This window comes from Myxine glutinosa (genome assembly GCF_964187855.1).
Source record: "Myxine glutinosa chromosome 6 unlocalized genomic scaffold, kmMyxGlut1.1 SUPER_6_unloc_1, whole genome shotgun sequence".
NCBI classification, from domain to species: Eukaryota; Metazoa; Chordata; class Myxini; order Myxiniformes; family Myxinidae; genus Myxine; species Myxine glutinosa.
The window spans coordinates 306506-331405 of NW_027616353.1; the positions used below are offsets into that span (position 1 = coordinate 306506).

The following is a 24900-nucleotide window of genomic DNA, read 5'->3' on the forward strand; positions in this document are numbered from 1 at the left end:
TTGAAAACACCTCAGCCATAAAACACACAATAAAAACACCTCATGACCACGAAATTAAAAATACCTCACCACCACAAAATTGAAAACACACACCATAAAACATGTAATAAAAACACCTCACAGCCACGAAATTAAAAACACCTCACATCCACGAAATTAAAAACACCTCACAGCCACGAAATTAAAAACACCTCACAGCCACGAAATTAAAAACACCTCACCACCACGAAATTAAAAACACCTCACAGCCATAAAACGCGCAATAGAAACACCTCACCACCACGAAATTAAAAACACCTCACCACCACAAAATTGAAAACACCTCACAGTGATAAAACACGTAATAAAAACACCTCACAGCCACGAAATTAAAAACACCTCACAGCCACGAAATTAAAAACACCTCACAGCCACGAAATTAAAAACACCTCACCACCACAAAATTAAAAACACATCACAGCCATAAAACACGTAATAAAAACACCTCACCGCCACGAAATTAAAAACACCTCACAGCCACGAAATTAAAAACACCTCACAGCCACGAAATTAAAAACACCTCACAGCCATAAAACACGCAATAAAAACACCTCACCACCAAGTAATTTAAAACACCTCACCACCACAAAATTGAAAACACCTCACAGCCATAAAACGCGCAATAAAAACACCTCACCACCAAGTAATTTAAAACACCTCACCACCACAAAATTGAAAACACCTCACAGCCATAAAACACGTAATAAAAACACCTCACAGCCATAAAACATGTAATAAAAACATCACAGCCATAAAACACGCAATAAAAACACCTCACCACCACGAAATTAAAAACACCTCACAGCCATAAAACACGTAATAAAAACACCTCATAGCCACGAAATTAAAAACACCTCACCACCACAAAATTAAAACACATCACAGCCATAAAATACGTAATAAAAACACATCACCACCACGAAATTAAAAACACCTCACAGCCATAAAACACGTAATAAAAACACCTCATAGCCACGAAATTAAAAACACCTCACAGCCACGAAATTAAAAACACCTCACAGCCACGAAATTAAAAACACCTCACATCCACGAAATTAAAAACACAACACAGCCAAGAAATTAAAAAGACCTCACCACCACGAAATTAAAAACACCTCACAGCCATAAAACACGTAATAAAAACACCTCACCACCACGAAATTAAAAACACCTCACCACCACAAAATTGAAAACACCTCACAGCGATAAAACACGTAATAAAAACACCTCACAGCCACAAAAATAAAAATACCTCACAGCCACGAAATTAAAAACACATCACAGCCACGAAATTAAAAACACCTCACCACCACAAAATTAAAACACCTCACAGCCATAAAACACGTAATAAAAACACTTCACCACCACGAAATTAAAAACACCTCACCACCAAGTAATTTAAAACACATCACTGCCATAAATCGAGTAATAAAAACACCTCACCACCACGTAATAAAAACACCTCACCACCACGAAATTAAAAACACCTCACAGCCATAAAACATGTTATAAAAACACCTCACAGCCACAAAATTAAAAACACCTCACAGCCACGAAATTAAAAACACCTCACAGCCACAAAATTAAAAACACCTCACAGCCACGAAATGAAAAACACCTCACAGCCACGAAATAAAAACACCTCACAGCCACGAAATGAAAAACACCTCACAGCCACGAAATTAAAAACACCTCACAGCCACGAAATGAAAAACACCTCACGGCCACGAAATAAAAAACACATCACCACCACAAAATTTAAAACACACACCATAAAACATGTAATAAAAACACCTCACAGCCACGAAATTAAAAACACCTCACATCCACGAAATTAAAAACACCTCACAGCCACGAAATTAAAAACACCTCACAGCCACGAAATTAAAAACACCTCACCACCACGAAATTAAAAACACCTCACAGCCATAAAACACGTAATAAACACACCTCACCACCACAAAATTAAAAAGACCTCACCACCACGAAATTGAAAACACCTCACCACCACGAAATTAAAAACACCTCACAGCCACGAATATAAAAACACCTCACAGCCATGAAATTAAAAACACCTCACAGCCACGAAATTAAAAACACCTCACCACCACGAAATTAAAAACACCTCACAGCCATAAAACACGTAATAAAAACATCTCACCACCACGAAATTAAAAACACTTCACCACCACGAAATTAAAAACACCTCACAGCCATAAAACACGCAATACAAACACCTCACCACCACGAAATTAAAAACACCTCACAGCCATAAAACACATAATAAAAACACCTCATAGCCACGAAATTAAAAACACCTCACAGCCATAAAACACGCAATACAAACACCTCACCACCACGAAATTAAAAACACCTCACAGCCATAAAACACGTAATAAAAACACCTCACCACCACGAAATTAAAAACACCTCACCACCACAAAATTTAAAACACCTCACAGCCATAAAACACGTAATAAACACACCTCACCACCACAAAATTAAAAACACCTCACCACCACGAAATTGAAAACACCTCAGCCATAAAACACGTAATAAAAACACCTCACCACAACGAAATTAAAAACACCTCACAGCCACGAAATTATAAACACCTCACCAACACGAAATTAAAAACACCTCACAGCCTCGAAATTAAAAACACCTCACAGCCACGAAATTAAAAACACCTCACCACCACAAAATTAAAAACACCTCACAGCCATAAAACACGTAATAAACACACCTCACCACCACAAAATTAAAAACACCTCACCACCACGAAATTGAAAACACCTCACCACCACAAAATTATAAACACCTCATCACCACGAAATTAAAAACACCTCACAGCCACGAAATTAACACCTCACAGCCACAAAATTAAAAACACCTCACAGCCACGAAATTAAAAACACCTCACCACCACGAAATTAAAAACACCTCACAGCCATAAAACACGTAATAAAAACATCTCACCACCACGAAATTAAAAAGACCTCACCACCAAGTAATTTAAAACACCTCACATCCATAAAACATGCAATAAAAACACCTTACCACCACGAAATTAAAAACACCTCACAGCCATAAAACACGAAATAAAAACACCTCATAGCCACGAAATTAAAAACACCTCACAGCCACGAAATTAAAAACACCTCACAGCCACGAAATTAAAAACACCTCACAACCACGAAATTAAAAACACCTCACAGCCACGAAATTAAAAACACCTCACAGCCATAAAACACGTAATAAAACACCTCACCACCACAAAATTAAAAACACCTCACCACCACGCAATTAAAAACACCTCACAGCCATAAAACACATAATAAAAACACCTCACCACCACGAAATTAAAAACACCTCACCACCACGAAATTAAAAACACCTCACAGCCATAAAACACGTAATAAAAACACCTCATAGCCACGAAATTAAAAACACCTCACAGCCATAAAACACGCAATACAAACACCTCACCACCACGAAATTAAAAACACCTCACAGCCATAAAACACGTAATAAAACACCTCACCACCACGAAATTAAAAACACCTCACCACCACGCAATTAAAAACACCTCACAGCCATAAAACACATAATAAAAACACCTCACCACCACGAAATTAAAAACACCTCACAGCCATAAAACACGTAATAAAAACACCTCATAGCCACGAAATTAAAAACACCTCACAGCCATAAAACACGCAATACAAACACCTCACCACCACGAAATTAAAAACACCTCACAGCCATAAAACACGTAATAAAAACACCTCACCACCACGAAATTAAAAACACCTCACCACCACAAAATTTAAAACACCTCACAGCCATAAAACACGTAATAAACACACCTCACCACCACAAAATTAAAAACACCTCACCACCACGAAATTGAAAACACCTCAGCCATAAAACACGTAATAAAAACACCTCACCACAACGAAATTAAAAACACCTCACCACCACGAAATTAAAAACACCTCACCACCACAAAATTGAAAACACCTCACAGCGATAAAACACGTAAAAAAACACCTCACAGCCACAAAAATAAAAATACCTCACAGCCACGAAATTAAAAACACATCAAAGCCACGAAATTAAAAACACCTCACCACCACAAAATTAAAACACATCACAGCCATAAAACACGTAATAAAAACACTTCACCACCACGAAATTAAAAACACCTCACCACCAAGTAATTTAAAACACATCACAGCCATAAATCGAGTAATAAAAACACCTCACCACCACGTAATAAAAACACCTCACCACCACGAAATTAAAAACACCTCACAGCCATAAAACATGTTATAAAAACACCTCACAGCCACGAAATTAAAAACACCTCACAGCCACGAAATTAAAAACACCTCACAGCCACGAAATTAAAAACACCTCACAGCCACAAAATTAAAAACACCTCACAGCCACGAAATGAAAAACACCTCACAGCCACGAAATAAAAACACCTCACAGCCACGAAATGAAAAACACCTCACAGCCACGAAATTAAAAACACCTCACAGCCACGAAATGAAAAACACCTCACAGCCACGAAATAAAAAACACATCACCACCACAAAATTTAAAACACCTCACAATCATAAAACACGTAATAAAAACACCTCACCACCACGAAATTAAAAACACCTCACCACCACAAAATTTAAAACACCTCACCACCACGAAATTAAAAACACCTCACAGCCATAAAACACGTAATAAACACACCTCACCACCACAAAATGAAAAAGACCTCACCACCACGAAATTGAAAACACATCACCACCACGAAATTATAAACACCTCACCACCACGAAATTTAAAACACCTCACAGCCACGAAATTAAAAACACCTCACAGCCACGAATATAAAAACACCTCACAGCCATGAAATTAAAAACACCTCACAGCCACGAAATTAAAAACACATCACCACCACGAAATTAAAAACACCTCACAGCCATAAAAACACGTAATAAAAACATCTCACCACCACGAAATTAAAAAGACCTCACCACCACGAAATTAAAAACACCTCACAGCCATAAAACACGCAATACAAACACCTCACCACCACGAAATTAAAAACACCTCACAGCCATAAAACACGAAATAAAAACACCTAAAGCCACGAAATTAAAAACACCTCACAGCCATAAAACACGTAATAAAAACACCTCATAGCCACGAAATTAAAAACACCTCACAGCAACGAAATTAAAAACACCTCACCACCACAAAATTTGAAACACCTCACAATCATAAAACATAATAAAAACACCTCACCACCACGAAATTAAAAACACCTCACCACCACAAAATTTAAAACACCTCACAGCCATAAAAAGGAATAAAAACACCTCACCACCACGAAATTAAAAACAACTCACCACCACAAAATTTAAAACACCTCAGCCATAAAACACGTAATAAAAACACCTCACCACAACGAAATTAAAAACACCTCACCACCACAAAATTAAAAAACACCTCACCACCACAAAATTAAAAGCACCTCACAGCTATAAAACACGTAATAAAAACACCTCACCACCAAGTCATTTAAAACACCTCACAGCTATAAAACACGCAATAAAAACACCTCACCACCAAGTAATTTAAAACACCTCCCAGCCATAAAACATGCAATAAAAACACCTCACCACCAAGTAATTTAAAACACCTCACCACCACAAAATTGAAAACACCCCACAGCCATAAAACACGTAATAAAAACACCTCACAGCCATAAAACATGTAATAAAAACACCTCACAGCCATAAAACATGTAATAAAAACACCTCACAGCCATAAAACACGTAATAAATACTTCACCACCACAAAATTAAAAACACCTCACCACCAAGTCATTTAAAACACCTCACAGCCATAAAACACGTAATAAAAACACTTCACCACCACAAAATTAAAAACATCACCACCACAAAATTGAAAACACCTGACAGCCATAAAACACGCAATAAAAACACCTCACGACCATGAAATTAAAAACACCTCGCCACCTCAAAATTGAAAACACCTCACAGCCATAAAACACACAATAAAAACACCTCATGACCACGAAATTAAAAATACCTCACCACCACAAAATTGAAAACACACACAGCCATAAAACATGTAATAAAAACACCTCACAGCCACGAAATTAAAAACACCTCACAGCCACGAAATTAAAAACACCTCACAGCCACGAAATTATAAACACCTCACCAACACGAAATTAAAAACACCTCACAGCCACGAAATTAAAAACACCTCACAGCCACGAAATTAAAAACACCTCACCACCACAAAATTAAAAACACCTCACAGCCATAAAACACGTAATAAACACACCTCACCACCACAAAATTAAAAACACCTCACCACCACGAAATTGAAAACACCTCACCACCACAAAATTATAAACACCTCATCACCACGAAATTAAAAACACCTCACAGCCACGAAATTAACACCTCACAGCCACGAAATTAAAAACACCTCACAGCCACGAAATTAAAAACACCTCACCACCACGAAATTAAAAACACCTCACAGCCATAAAACACGTAATAAAAACATCTCACCACCACGAAATTAAAAAGACCTCACCACCAAGTAATTTAAAACACCTCACATCCATAAAACATGCAATAAAAACACCTTACCACCACGAAATTAAAAACACCTCACAGCCATAAAACACGAAATAAAAACACCTCATAGCCACGAAATTAAAAACACCTCACAGCCACGAAATTAAAAACACCTCACAGCCACGAAATTAAAAACACCTCACAACCACGAAATTAAAAACACCTCACAGCCACGAAATTAAAAACACCTCACAGCCATAAAACACGTAATAAAACACCTCACCACCACGAAATTAAAAACACCTCACCACCACGCAATTAAAAACACCTCACAGCCATAAAACACATAATAAAAACACCTCACCACCACGAAATTAAAAACACCTCACCACCACGAAATTAAAAACACCTCACAGCCATAAAACACGTAATAAAAACACCTCACCACCACGAAATTAAAAACACCTCACCACCACAAAATTGAAAACACCTCACAGTGATAAAACACGTAATAAAAACACCTCACAGCCACGAAATTAAAAACACCTCACAGCCACGAAATTAAAAACACCTCACAGCCACGAAATTAAAAACACCTCACCACCACAAAATTAAAAACACATCACAGCCATAAAACACGTAATAAAAACACCTCACCGCCACGAAATTAAAAACACCTCACAGCCACGAAATTAAAAACACCTCACAGCCACGAAATTAAAAACACCTCACAGCCATAAAACACGCAATAAAAACACCTCACCACCAAGTAATTTAAAACACCTCACCACCACAAAATTGAAAACACCTCACAGCCATAAAACGCGCAATAAAAACACCTCACCACCAAGTAATTTAAAACACCTCACCACCACAAAATTGAAAACACCTCACAGCCATAAAACACGTAATAAAAACACCTCACAGCCATAAAACATGTAATAAAAACATCACAGCCATAAAACACGCAATAAAAACACCTCACCACCACGAAATTAAAAACACCTCACAGCCATAAAACACGTAATAAAAACACCTCATAGCCACGAAATTAAAAACACCTCACCACCACAAAATTAAAACACATCACAGCCATAAAATACGTAATAAAAACACATCACCACCACGAAATTAAAAACACCTCACAGCCATAAAACACGTAATAAAAACACCTCATAGCCACGAAATTAAAAACACCTCACAGCCACGAAATTAAAAACACCTCACAGCCACGAAATTAAAAACACCTCACATCCACGAAATTAAAAACACAACACAGCCACGAAATTAAAAAGACCTCACCACCACGAAATTAAAAACACCTCACAGCCATAAAACACGTAATAAAAACACCTCACCACCACGAAATTAAAAACACCTCACCACCACAAAATTGAAAACACCTCACAGCGATAAAACACGTAATAAAAACACCTCACAGCCACAAAAATAAAAATACCTCACAGCCACGAAATTAAAAACACATCACAGCCACGAAATTAAAAACACCTCACCACCACAAAATTAAAACACCTCACAGCCATAAAACACGTAATAAAAACACTTCACCACCACGAAATTAAAAACACCTCACCACCAAGTAATTTAAAACACATCACTGCCATAAATCGAGTAATAAAAACACCTCACCACCACGTAATAAAAACACCTCACCACCACGAAATTAAAAACACCTCACAGCCATAAAACATGTTATAAAAACACCTCACAGCCACGAAATTAAAAACACCTCACAGCCACGAAATTAAAAACACCTCACAGCCACAAAATTAAAAACACCTCACAGCCACGAAATGAAAAACACCTCACAGCCACGAAATAAAAACACCTCACAGCCACGAAATGAAAAACACCTCACAGCCACGAAATTAAAAACACCTCACAGCCACGAAATGAAAAACACCTCACGGCCACGAAATAAAAAACACATCACCACCACAAAATTTAAAACACCTCACAATCATAAAACACGTAATAAAAACACCTCACCACCACGAAATTAAAAACACCTCACCACCACAAAATTTAAAACACCTCACCACCACGAAATTAAAAACACCTCACAGCCATAAAACACGTAATAAACACACCTCACCACCACAAAATGAAAAAGACCTCACCACCACGAAATTGAAAACACATCACCACCACGAAATTATAAACACCTCACCACCACGAAATTTAAAACACCTCACAGCCACGAAATTAAAAACACCTCACAGCCACGAATATAAAAACACCTCACAGCCATGAAATTAAAAACACCTCACAGCCACGAAATTAAAAACACATCACCACCACGAAATTAAAAACACCTCACAGCCATAAAAACACGTAATAAAAACATCTCACCACCACGAAATTAAAAAGACCTCACCACCACGAAATTAAAAACACCTCACAGCCATAAAACACGCAATACAAACACCTCACCACCACGAAATTAAAAACACCTCACAGCCATAAAACACGAAATAAAAACACCTAAAGCCACGAAATTAAAAACACCTCACAGCCATAAAACACGTAATAAAAACACCTCATAGCCACGAAATTAAAAACACCTCACAGCAACGAAATTAAAAACACCTCACATCCACGAAATTAAAAACACCTCACATCCATGAAATTAAAAACACCTCAAAGCCACGAAATTAAAAACACCTCACAGCCACGAAATTAAAAACACCTCACCACCAAGTAATTTAAAACACCTCCCAGCCATAAAACATGCAATAAAAACACCTCACCACCACAAAATTGAAAACACCCACAGCCATAAAAAGAGGAATAAAAACACCTCACAGCCATAAAACATGTAATAAAAACACCTCACAGCCAAAAAACACGAAATAAAAACACCACGACCACAAAATTACAAACACCTCACCACCAAGTAATTTTAAAAACCTCACAGCCATAAAACACGTAATAAAAACACTTCACCACCACAAAATTAAAAACACCTCACCACCACAAAATTGAAAACACCTGACAGCCATAAAACACGCAATAAAAACACCTCACGACCATGAAATTAAAAACACCTTGCCACCTCAAAATTGAAAACACCTCAGCCATAAAACACACAATAAAAACACCTCATGACCACGAAATTAAAAATACCTCACCACCACAAAATTGAAAACACACACCATAAAACATGTAATAAAAACACCTCACAGCCACGAAATTAAAAACACCTCACATCCACGAAATTAAAAACACCTCACAGCCACGAAATTAAAAACACCTCACAGCCACGAAATTAAAAACACCTCACCACCACGAAATTAAAAACACCTCACAGCCATAAAACGCGCAATAAAAACACCTCACCACCACGAAATTAAAAACACCTCACCACCACAAAATTGAAAACACCTCACAGTGATAAAACACGTAATAAAAACACCTCACAGCCACGAAATTAAAAACACCTCACAGCCACGAAATTAAAAACACCTCACAGCCACGAAATTAAAAACACCTCACCACCACAAAATTAAAAACACATCACAGCCATAAAACACGTAATAAAAACACCTCACCGCCACGAAATTAAAAACACCTCACAGCCACGAAATTAAAAACACCTCACAGCCACAAAATTAAAAACACCTCACAGCCATAAAACACGCAATAAAAACACCTCACCACCAAGTAATTTAAAACACCTCACCACCACAAAATTGAAAACACCTCACAGCCATAAAACGCGCAATAAAAACACCTCACCACCAAGTAATTTAAAACACCTCACCACCACAAAATTGAAAACACCTCACAGCCATAAAACACGTAATAAAAACACCTCACAGCCATAAAACATGTAATAAAAACATCACAGCCATAAAACACGCAATAAAAACACCTCACCACCACGAAATTAAAAACACCTCACAGCCATAAAACACGTAATAAAAACACCTCATAGCCACGAAATTAAAAACACCTCACCACCACAAAATTAAAACACATCACAGCCATAAAATACGTAATAAAAACACATCACCACCACGAAATTAAAAACACCTCACAGCCATAAAACACGTAATAAAAACACCTCATAGCCACGAAATTAAAAACACCTCACAGCCACGAAATTAAAAACACCTCACAGCCACGAAATTAAAAACACCTCACATCCACGAAATTAAAAACACAACACAGCCACGAAATTAAAAAGACCTCACCACCACGAAATTAAAAACACCTCACAGCCATAAAACACGTAATAAAAACACCTCACCACCACGAAATTAAAAACACCTCACCACCACAAAATTGAAAACACCTCACAGCGATAAAACACGTAATAAAAACACCTCACAGCCACAAAAATAAAAATACCTCACAGCCACGAAATTAAAAACACATCACAGCCACGAAATTAAAAACACCTCACCACCACAAAATTAAAACACCTCACAGCCATAAAACACGTAATAAAAACACTTCACCACCACGAAATTAAAAACACCTCACCACCAAGTAATTTAAAACACATCACTGCCATAAATCGAGTAATAAAAACACCTCACCACCACGTAATAAAAACACCTCACCACCACGAAATTAAAAACACCTCACAGCCATAAAACATGTTATAAAAACACCTCACAGCCACAAAATTAAAAACACCTCACAGCCACGAAATTAAAAACACCTCACAGCCACAAAATTAAAAACACCTCACAGCCACGAAATGAAAAACACCTCACAGCCACGAAATAAAAACACCTCACAGCCACGAAATGAAAAACACCTCACAGCCACGAAATTAAAAACACCTCACAGCCACGAAATGAAAAACACCTCACGGCCACGAAATAAAAAACACATCACCACCACAAAATTTAAAACACCTCACAATCATAAAACACGTAATAAAAACACCTCACCACCACGAAATTAAAAACACCTCACCACCACAAAATTTAAAACACCTCACCACCACGAAATTAAAAACACCTCACAGCCATAAAACACGTAATAAACACACCTCACCACCACAAAATGAAAAAGACCTCACCACCACGAAATTGAAAACACATCACCACCACGAAATTATAAACACCTCACCACCACGAAATTAAAACACCTCACAGCCACGAAATTAAAAACACCTCACAGCCACGAATATAAAAACACCTCACAGCCATGAAATTAAAAACACCTCACAGCCATGAAATTAAAAACACCTCACAGCCACGAAATTAAAAACACATCACCACCACGAAATTAAAAACACCTCACAGCCATAAAAACACGTAATAAAAACATCTCACCACCACGAAATTAAAAAGACCTCACCACCACGAAATTAAAAACACCTCACAGCCATAAAACACGCAATACAAACACCTCACCACCACGAAATTAAAAACACCTCACAGCCATAAAACACGAAATAAAAACACCTAAAGCCACGAAATTAAAAACACCTCACAGCCATAAAACACGTAATAAAAACACCTCATAGCCACGAAATTAAAAACACCTCACAGCAACGAAATTAAAAACACCTCACATCCACGAAATTAAAAACACCTCACATCCATGAAATTAAAAACACCTCAAAGCCACGAAATTAAAAACACCTCACAGCCACGAAATTAAAAACACCTCACCACCAAGTAATTTAAAACACCTCCCAGCCATAAAACATGCAATAAAAACACCTCACCACCACAAAATTGAAAACACCCCACAGCCATAAAAAGAGGAATAAAAACACCTCACAGCCATAAAACATGTAATAAAAACACCTCACAGCCAAAAAACACGAAATAAAAACACCACGACCACAAAATTACAAACACCTCACCACCAAGTAATTTTAAAAACCTCACAGCCATAAAACACGTAATAAAAACACTTCACCACCACAAAATTAAAAACACCTCACCACCACAAAATTGAAAACACCTGACAGCCATAAAACACGCAATAAAAACACCTCACGACCATGAAATTAAAAACACCTTGCCACCTCAAAATTGAAAACACCTCAGCCATAAAACACACAATAAAAACACCTCATGACCACGAAATTAAAAATACCTCACCACCACAAAATTGAAAACACACACCATAAAACATGTAATAAAAACACCTCACAGCCACGAAATTAAAAACACCTCACATCCACGAAATTAAAAACACCTCACAGCCACGAAATTAAAAACACCTCACAGCCACGAAATTAAAAACACCTCACCACCACGAAATTAAAAACACCTCACAGCCATAAAACACGTAATAAACACACCTCACCACCACAAAATTAAAAAGACCTCACCACCACGAAATTGAAAACACCTCACCACCACGAAATTAAAAACACCTCACAGCCACGAATATAAAAACACCTCACAGCCATGAAATTAAAAACACCTCACAGCCACGAAATTAAAAACACCTCACCACCACGAAATTAAAAACACCTCACAGCCATAAAACACGTAATAAAAACATCTCACCACCACGAAATTAAAAACACCTCACCACCACGAAATTAAAAACACCTCACAGCCATAAAACACGCAATACAAACACCTCACCACCACGAAATTAAAAACACCTCACAGCCATAAAACACATAATAAAAACACCTCATAGCCACGAAATTAAAAACACCTCACAGCCATAAAACACGCAATACAAACACCTCACCACCACGAAATTAAAAACACCTCACAGCCATAAAACACGTAATAAAAACACCTCACCACCACGAAATTAAAAACACCTCACCACCACAAAATTTAAAACACCTCACAGCCATAAAACACGTAATAAACACACCTCACCACCACAAAATTAAAAACACCTCACCACCACGAAATTGAAAACACCTCAGCCATAAAACACGTAATAAAAACACCTCACCACAACGAAATTAAAAACACCTCACAGCCACGAAATTATAAACACCTCACCAACACGAAATTAAAAACACCTCACAGCCTCGAAATTAAAAACACCTCACAGCCACGAAATTAAAAACACCTCACCACCACAAAATTAAAAACACCTCACAGCCATAAAACACGTAATAAACACACCTCACCACCACAAAATTAAAAACACCTCACCACCACGAAATTGAAAACACCTCACCACCACAAAATTATAAACACCTCATCACCACGAAATTAAAAACACCTCACAGCCACGAAATTAACACCTCACAGCCACAAAATTAAAAACACCTCACAGCCACGAAATTAAAAACACCTCACCACCACGAAATTAAAAACACCTCACAGCCATAAAACACGTAATAAAAACATCTCACCACCACGAAATTAAAAAGACCTCACCACCAAGTAATTTAAAACACCTCACATCCATAAAACATGCAATAAAAACACCTTACCACCACGAAATTAAAAACACCTCACAGCCATAAAACACGAAATAAAAACACCTCATAGCCACGAAATTAAAAACACCTCACAGCCACGAAATTAAAAACACCTCACAGCCACGAAATTAAAAACACCTCACAACCACGAAATTAAAAACACCTCACAGCCACGAAATTAAAAACACCTCACAGCCATAAAACACGTAATAAAACACCTCACCACCACAAAATTAAAAATACCTCACCACCACGCAATTAAAAACACCTCACAGCCATAAAACACATAATAAAAACACCTCACCACCACGAAATTAAAAACACCTCACCACCACGAAATTAAAAACACCTCACAGCCATAAAACACGTAATAAAAACACCTCATAGCCACGAAATTAAAAACACCTCACAGCCATAAAACACGCAATACAAACACCTCACCACCACGAAATTAAAAACACCTCACAGCCATAAAACACGTAATAAAACACCTCACCACCACGAAATTAAAAACACCTCACCACCACGCAATTAAAAACACCTCACAGCCATAAAACACATAATAAAAACACCTCACCACCACGAAATTAAAAACACCTCACAGCCATAAAACACGTAATAAAAACACCTCATAGCCACGAAATTAAAAACACCTCACAGCCATAAAACACGCAATACAAACACCTCACCACCACGAAATTAAAAACACCTCACAGCCATAAAACACGTAATAAAAACACCTCACCACCACGAAATTAAAAACACCTCACCACCACAAAATTTAAAACACCTCACAGCCATAAAACACGTAATAAACACACCTCACCACCACAAAATTAAAAACACCTCACCACCACGAAATTGAAAACACCTCAGCCATAAAACACGTAATAAAAACACCTCACCACAACGAAATTAAAAACACCTCACAGCCACGAAATTATAAACACCTCACCAACACGAAATTAAAAACACCTCACAGCCACGAAATTAAAAACACCTCACAGCCACGAAATTAAAAACACCTCACCACCACAAAATTAAAAACACCTCACAGCCATAAAACACGTAATAAACACACCTCACCACCACAAAATTAAAAACACCTCACCACCACGAAATTGAAAACACCTCACCACCACAAAATTATAAACACCTCATCACCACGAAATTAAAAACACCTCACAGCCACGAAATTAACACCTCACAGCCACGAAATTAACACCTCACAGCCACGAAATTAAAAACACCTCACAGCCACGAAATTAAAAACACCTCACCACCACGAAATTAAAAACACCTCACAGCCATAAAACACGTAATAAAAACATCTCACCACCACGAAATTAAAAAGACCTCACCACCAAGTAATTTAAAACACCTCACATCCATAAAACATGCAATAAAAACACCTTACCACCACGAAATTAAAAACACCTCACAGCCATAAAACACGAAATAAAAACACCTCATAGCCACGAAATTAAAAACACCTCACAGCCACGAAATTAAAAACACCTCACAGCCACGAAATTAAAAACACCTCACAACCACGAAATTAAAAACACCTCACAGCCACGAAATTAAAAACACCTCACAGCCATAAAACACGTAATAAAACACCTCACCACCACGAAATTAAAAACACACCACCACGCAATTAAAAACACCTCACAGCCATAAAACACATAATAAAAACACCTCACCACCACGAAATTAAAAACACCTCACCACCACGAAATTAAAAACACCTCACAGCCATAAAACATGTAATAAAAACACCTCACCACCACGAAATTAAAAACACCTCACCACCACAAAATTGAAAACACCTCACAGTGATAAAACACGTAATAAAAACACCTCACAGCCACGAAATTAAAAACACCTCACAGCCACGAAATTAAAAACACCTCACAGCCACGAAATTAAAAACACCTCACCACCACAAAATTAAAAACACATCACAGCCATAAAACACGTAATAAAAACACCTCACCACCAAGTAATTTAAAACACCTCACCACCACAAAATTGAAAACACCTCACAGCCATAAAACGCGCAATAAAAACACCTCACCACCAAGTAATTTAAAACACCTCACCACCACAAAATTGAAAACACCTCACAGCCATAAAACACGTAATAAAAACACCTCACAGCCATAAAACATGTAATAAAAACATCACAGCCATAAAACACGCAATAAAAACACCTCACCACCACGAAATTAAAAACACCTCACAGCCATAAAACACGTAATAAAAACACCTCATAGCCACGAAATTAAAAACACCTCACCACCACAAAATTAAAACACATCACAGCCATAAAATACGTAATAAAAACACATCACCACCACGAAATTAAAAACACCTCACAGCCATAAAACACGTAATAAAAACACCTCATAGCCACGAAATTAAAAACACCTCACAGCCACGAAATTAAAAACACCTCACAGCCACGAAATTAAAAACACCTCACATCCACGAAATTAAAAACACAACACAGCCACGAAATTAAAAAGACCTCACCACCACGAAATTAAAAACACCTCACAGCCATAAAACACGTAATAAAAACACCTCACCACCACGAAATTAAAAACACCTCACCACCACAAAATTGAAAACACCTCACAGCGATAAAACACGTAATAAAAACACCTCACAGCCACAAAAATAAAAATACCTCACAGCCACGAAATTAAAAACACATCACAGCCACGAAATTAAAAACACCTCACCACCACAAAATTAAAACACCTCACAGCCATAAAACACGTAATAAAAACACTTCACCACCACGAAATTAAAAACACCTCACCACCAAGTAATTTAAAACACATCACTGCCATAAATCGAGTAATAAAAACACCTCACCACCACGTAATAAAAACACCTCACCACCACGAAATTAAAAACACCTCACAGCCATAAAACATGTTATAAAAACACCTCACAGCCACAAAATTAAAAACACCTCACAGCCACGAAATTAAAAACACCTCACAGCCACAAAATTAAAAACACCTCACAGCCACGAAATGAAAAACACCTCACAGCCACGAAATAAAAACACCTCACATCCACGAAATGAAAAACACCTCACAGCCACGAAATTAAAAACACCTCACAGCCACGAAATGAAAAACACCTCACGGCCACGAAATAAAAAACACATCACCACCACAAAATTTAAAACACCTCACAATCATAAAACACGTAATAAAAACACCTCACCACCACGAAATTAAAAACACCTCACCACCACAAAATTTAAAACACCTCACCACCACGAAATTAAAAACACCTCACAGCCATAAAACACGTAATAAACACACCTCACCACCACAAAATGAAAAAGACCTCACCACCACGAAATTGAAAACACATCACCACCACGAAATTATAAACACCTCACCACCACGAAATTAAAACACCTCACAGCCACGAAATTAAAAACACCTCACAGCCACGAATATAAAAACACCTCACAGCCATGAAATTAAAAACACCTCACAGCCATGAAATTAAAAACACCTCACAGCCACGAAATTAAAAACACATCACCACCACGAAATTAAAAACACCTCACAGCCATAAAAACACGTAATAAAAACATCTCACCACCACGAAATTAAAAAGACCTCACCACCACGAAATTAAAAACACCTCACAGCCATAAAACACGCAATACAAACACCTCACCACCACGAAATTAAAAACACCTCACAGCCATAAAACACGAAATAAAAACACCTAAAGCCACGAAATTAAAAACACCTCACAGCCATAAAACACGTAATAAAAACACCTCATAGCCACGAAATTAAAAACACCTCACAGCAACGAAATTAAAAACACCTCACATCCACGAAATTAAAAACACCTCACATCCATGAAATTAAAAACACCTCAAAGCCACGAAATTAAAAACACCTCACAGCCACGAAATTAAAAACACCTCACCACCAAGTAATTTAAAACACCTCCCAGCCATAAAACATGCAATAAAAACACCTCACCACCACAAAATTGAAAACACCCCACAGCCATAAAAAGAGGAATAAAAACACCTCACAGCCATAAAACATGTAATAAAAACACCTCACAGCCAAAAAACACGAAATAAAAACACCACGACCACAAAATTACAAACACCTCACCACCAAGTAATTTTAAAAACCTCACAGCCATAAAACACGTAATAAAAACACTTCACCACCACAAAATTAAAAACACCTCACCACCACAAAATTGAAAACACCTGACAGCCATAAAACACGCAATAAAAACACCTCACGACCATGAAATTAAAAACACCTTGCCACCTCAAAATTGAAAACACCTCAGCCATAAAACACACAATAAAAACACCTCATGACCACGAAATTAAAAATACCTCACCACCACAAAATTGAAAACACACACCATAAAACATGTAATAAAAACACCTCACAGCCACGAAATTAAAAACACCTCACATCCACGAAATTAAAAACACCTCACAGCCACGAAATTAAAAACACCTCACAGCCACGAAATTAAAAACACCTCACCACCACGAAATTAAAAACACCTCACAGCCATAAAACACGTAATAAACACACCTCACCACCACAAAATTAAAAAGACCTCACCACCACGAAATTGAAAACACCTCACCACCACGAAATTAAAAACACCTCACAGCCACGAATATAAAAACACCTCACAGCCATGAAATTAAAAACACCTCACAGCCACGAAATTAAAAACACCTCACCACCACGAAATTAAAAACACCTCACAGCCATAAAACACGTAATAAAAACATCTCACCACCACGAAATTAAAAACACCTCACCACCACGAAATTAAAAACACCTCACAGCCATAAAACACGCAATACAAACACCTCACCACCACGAAATTAAAAACACCTCACAGCCATAAAACACATAATAAAAACACCTCATAGCCACGAAATTAAAAACACCTCACAGCCATAAAACACGCAATACAAACACCTCACCACCACGAAATTAAAAACACCTCACAGCCATAAAACACGTAATAAAAACACCTCACCACCACGAAATTAAAAACACCTCACCACCACAAAATTTAAAACACCTCACAGCCATAAAACACGTAATAAACACACCTCACCACCACAAAATTAAAAACACCTCACCACCACGAAATTGAAAACACCTCAGCCATAAAACACGTAATAAAAACACCTCACCACAACGAAATTAAAAACACCTCACAGCCACGAAATTATAAACACCTCACCAACACGAAATTAAAAACACCTCACAGCCTCGAAATTAAAAACACCTCACAGCCACGAAATTAAAAACACCTCACCACCACAAAATTAAAAACACCTCACAGCCATAAAACACGTAATAAACACACCTCACCACCACAAAATTAAAAACACCTCACCACCACGAAATTGAAAACACCTCACCACCACAAAATTATAAACACCTCATCACCACGAAATTAAAAACACCTCACAGCCACGAAATTAACACCTCACAGCCACAAAATTAAAAACACCTCACAGCCACGAAATTAAAAACACCTCACCACCACGAAATTAAAAACACCTCACAGCCATAAAACACGTAATAAAAACATCTCACCACCACGAAATTAAAAAGACCTCACCACCAAGTAATTTAAAACACCTCACATCCATAAAACATGCAATAAAAACACCTTACCACCACGAAATTAAAAACACCTCACAGCCATAAAACACGAAATAAAAACACCTCATAGCCACGAAATTAAAAACACCTCACAGCCACGAAATTAAAAACACCTCACAGCCACGAAATTAAAAACACCTCACAACCACGAAATTAAAAACACCTCACAGCCACGAAATTAAAAACACCTCACAGCCATAAAACACGTAATAAAACACCTCACCACCACAAAATTAAAAATACCTCACCACCACGCAATTAAAAACACCTCACAGCCATAAAACACATAATAAAAACACCTCACCACCACGAAATTAAAAACACCTCACCACCACGAAATTAAAAACACCTCACAGCCATAAAACACGTAATAAAAACACCTCATAGCCACGAAATTAAAAACACCTCACAGCCATAAAACACGCAATACAAACACCTCACCACCACGAAATTAAAAACACCTCACAGCCATAAAACACGTAATAAAACACCTCACCACCACGAAATTAAAAACACCTCACCACCACGCAATTAAAAACACCTCACAGCCATAAAACACATAATAAAAACACCTCACCACCACGAAATTAAAAACACCTCACAGCCATAAAACACGTAATAAAAACACCTCATAGCCACGAAATTAAAAACACCTCACAGCCATAAAACACGCAATACAAACACCTCACCACCACGAAATTAAAAACACCTCACAGCCATAAAACACGTAATAAAAACACCTCACCACCACGAAATTAAAAACACCTCACCACCACAAAATTTAAAACACCTCACAGCCATAAAACACGTAATAAACACACCTCACCACCACAAAATTAAAAACACCTCACCACCACGAAATTGAAAACACCTCAGCCATAAAACACGTAATAAAAACACCTCACCACAACGAAATTAAAAACACCTCACAGCCACGAAATTATAAACACCTCACCAACACGAAATTAAAAACACCTCACAGCCACGAAATTAAAAACACCTCACAGCCACGAAATTAAAAACACCTCACCACCACAAAATTAAAAACACCTCACAGCCATAAAACACGTAATAAACACACCTCACCACCACAAAATTAAAAACACCTCACCACCACGAAATTGAAAACACCTCACCACCACAAAATTATAAACACCTCATCACCACGAAATTAAAAACACCTCACAGCCACGAAATTAACACCTCACAGCCACGAAATTAACACCTCACAGCCACGAAATTAAAAACACCTCACAGCCACGAAATTAAAAACACCTCACCACCACGAAATTAAAAACACCTCACAGCCATAAAACACGTAATAAAAACATCTCACCACCACGAAATTAAAAAGACCTCACCACCAAGTAATTTAAAACACCTCACATCCATAAAACATGCAATAAAAACACCTTACCACCACGAAATTAAAAACACCTCACAGCCATAAAACACGAAATAAAAACACCTCATAGCCACGAAATTAAAAACACCTCACAGCCACGAAATTAAAAACACCTCACAGCCACGAAATTAAAAACACCTCACAACCACGAAATTAAAAACACCTCACAGCCACGAAATTAAAAACACCTCACAGCCATAAAACACGTAATAAAACACCTCACCACCACGAAATTAAAAACACACCACCACGCAATTAAAAACACCTCACAGCCATAAAACACATAATAAAAACACCTCACAGCCACGAAATTAAAAACACCTCACAGCCACGAAATTAAAAACACCTCACAGCCACGAAATTAAAAACACCTCACCACCACAAAATTAAAAACACATCACAGCCATAAAACACGTAATAAAAACACCTCACCACCAAGTAATTTAAAACACCTCACCACCACAAAATTGAAAACACCTCACAGCCATAAAACGCGCAATAAAAACACCTCACCACCAAGTAATTTAAAACACCTCACCACCACAAAATTGAAAACACCTCACAGCCATAAAACACGTAATAAAAACACCTCACAGCCATAAAACATGTAATAAAAACATCACAGCCATAAAACACGCAATAAAAACACCTCACCACCACGAAATTAAAAACACGTCACCACCACAAAATTAAAACACATCACAGCCATAAAATACGTAATAAAAACACATCACCACCACGAAATTAAAAACACCTCACAGCCATAAAACACGTAATAAAAACACCTCATAGCCACGAAATTAAAAACACCTCACAGCCACGAAATTAAAAACACCTCACAGCCACGAAATTAAAAACACCTCACATCCACGAAATTAAAAACACAACACAGCCACGAAATTAAAAAGACCTCACCACCACGAAATTAAAAACACCTCACAGCCATAAAACACGTAATAAAAACACCTCACCACCACGAAATTAAAAACACCTCACCACCACAAAATTGAAAACACCTCACAGCGATAAAACACGTAATAAAAACACCTCACAGCCACAAAAATAAAAATACCTCACAGCCACGAAATTAAAAACACATCACAGCCACGAAATTAAAAACACCTCACCACCACAAAATTAAAACACATCACAGCCATAAAACACGTAATAAAAACACTTCACCACCACGAAATTAAAAACACCTCACCACCAAGTAATTTAAAACACATCACAGCCATAAATCGAGTAATAAAAACACCTCACCACCACGTAATAAAAACACCTCACCACCACGAAATTAAAAACACCTCACAGCCATAAAACATGTTATAAAAACACCTCACAGCCAGGAAATTAAAAACACCTCACAGCCACGAAATTAAAAACACCTCACAGCCACAAAATTAAAAACACCTCACAGCCACAAAATAAAAAACACCTCACAGCCACGAAATAAAAACACCTCACAGCCACGAAATGAAAAACACCTCACAGCCACGAAATTAAAAACACCTCACAGCCACGAAATGAAAAACACCTCACAGCCACGAAATAAAAAACATCACCACCACAAAATTAAAAACACCTCACCACCACAAAATTTAAAACACCTCACCACCACGAAATTAAAAACACCTCACCACCACAAAATTTAAAACACCTCACCACCACGAAATTAAAAACACCTCACAGCCATAAAACACGTAATAAACACACCTCACCACCACAAAATGAAAAAGACCTCACCACCACGAAATTGAAAACACATCACCACCACGAAATTATAAACACCTCACCACCACGAAATTTAAAACACCTCACAGCCACGAAATTAAAAACACCTCACAGCCACGAATATAAAAACACCTCACAGCCATGAAATTAAAAACACCTCACAGCCATGAAATTAAAAACACCTCACAGCCACGAAATTAAAAACACATCACCACCACGAAATTAAAAACACCTCAGCCATAAAAACACGTAATAAAAACATCTCACCACCACGAAATTAAAAAGACCTCACCACCACGAAATTAAAAACACCTCACAGCCATAAAACACGCAATACAAACACCTCACCACCACGAAATTAAAAACACCTCACAGCCATAAAACACGAAATAAAAACACCTAAAGCCACGAAATTAAAAACACCTCACAGCCATAAAACACGTAATAAAAACACCTCATAGCCACGAAATTAAAAACACCTCACAGCAACGAAATTAAAAACACCTCACATCCACGAAATTAAAAACACCTCACATCCATGAAATTAAAAACACCTCACAGCCACGAAATTAAAAACACCTCACAGCCACGAAATTAAAAACACCTCACCACCAAGTAATTTAAAACACCTCCCAGCCATAAAACATGCAATAAAAACACCTCACCACCACAAAATTGAAAACACCCCACAGCCATAAAAAGAGGCATAAAAACACCTCACAGCCATAAAACATGTAATAAAAACACCTCACAGCCAAAAAACACGAAATAAAAACACCACTACCACAAAATTAAAAACACCTCACCACCAAGTAATTTTAAAAACCTCACAGCCATAAAACACGTAATAAAAACACTTCACCACCACAAAATTAAAAACACCTTGCCACCTCAAAATTGAAAACACCTCAGCCATAAAACACACAATAAAAACACCTCATGACCACGAAATTAAAAATACCTCACCACCACAAAATTGAAAACACACACCATAAAACATGTAATAAAAACACCTCACAGCCACGAAATTAAAAACACCTCACATCCACGAAATTAAAAACACCTCACAGCCACGAAATTAAAAACACCTCACAGCCACGAAATTAAAAACACCTCACCACCACGAAATTAAAAACACCTCACAGCCATAAAACACGTAATAAACACACCTCACCACCACAAAATTAAAAAGACCTCACCACCACGAAATTGAAAACACCTCACCACCACGAAATTAAAAACACCTCACAGCCACGAATATAAAAACACCTCACAGCCATGAAATTAAAAACACATCACAGCCACGAAATTAAAAACACCTCACCACCACGAAATTAAAAACACCTCACAGCCATAAAACACGTAATAAAAACATCTCACCACCACGAAATTAAAAAAAACCTCACCACCACGAAATAAAAAACACCTCACAGCCATAAAACACGCAATACAAACACCTCACCACCACGAAATTAAAAACACCTCACAGCCATAAAACACGTAATAAAAACACCTCAGCCACGAAATTAAAAACACCTCACAGCCATAAAACACGCAATACAAACACCTCACCACCACGAAATTAAAAACACCTCACAGCCATAAAACACGTAATAAAAACACCTCACCACCACGAAATTAAAAACACCTCACCACCACAAAATTTAAAACACCTCACAGCCATAAAAAGGAATAAAAACACCTCACCACCACGAAATTAAAAACAACTCACCACCACAAAATTTAAAACACCTCAGCCATAAAACACGTAATAAAAACACCTCACCACAACGAAATTAAAAACACCTCACCACCACAAAATTAAAAACACCTCACCACCACAAAATTAAAAGCACCTCACAGCTATAAAACACGTAATAAAAACACCTCACCACCAAGTCATTTAAAACACCTCACAGCTATAAAACACGCAATAAAAACACCTCACCACCAAGTAATTTAAAACACCTCCCAGCCATAAAACATGCA

The 24900-nt window shown here is 37.5% G+C and overlaps 1 long non-coding RNA gene across 1 annotated transcript in view; it reads right to left on the reverse strand.

Annotated features, from left to right (window-relative positions):
- LOC144888906 (uncharacterized) overlaps window positions 1-22746 on the reverse strand; it is a 42936-nt gene extending 20190 nt beyond the window's left edge. The window contains exon 1 of the long non-coding RNA XR_013621463.1: window positions 22690-22746. This is a non-coding gene — a long non-coding RNA (uncharacterized LOC144888906). The remainder of the gene's footprint in view (window positions 1-22689) is intronic.
- Window positions 22747-24900: the final 2154 nt, after the last annotated feature.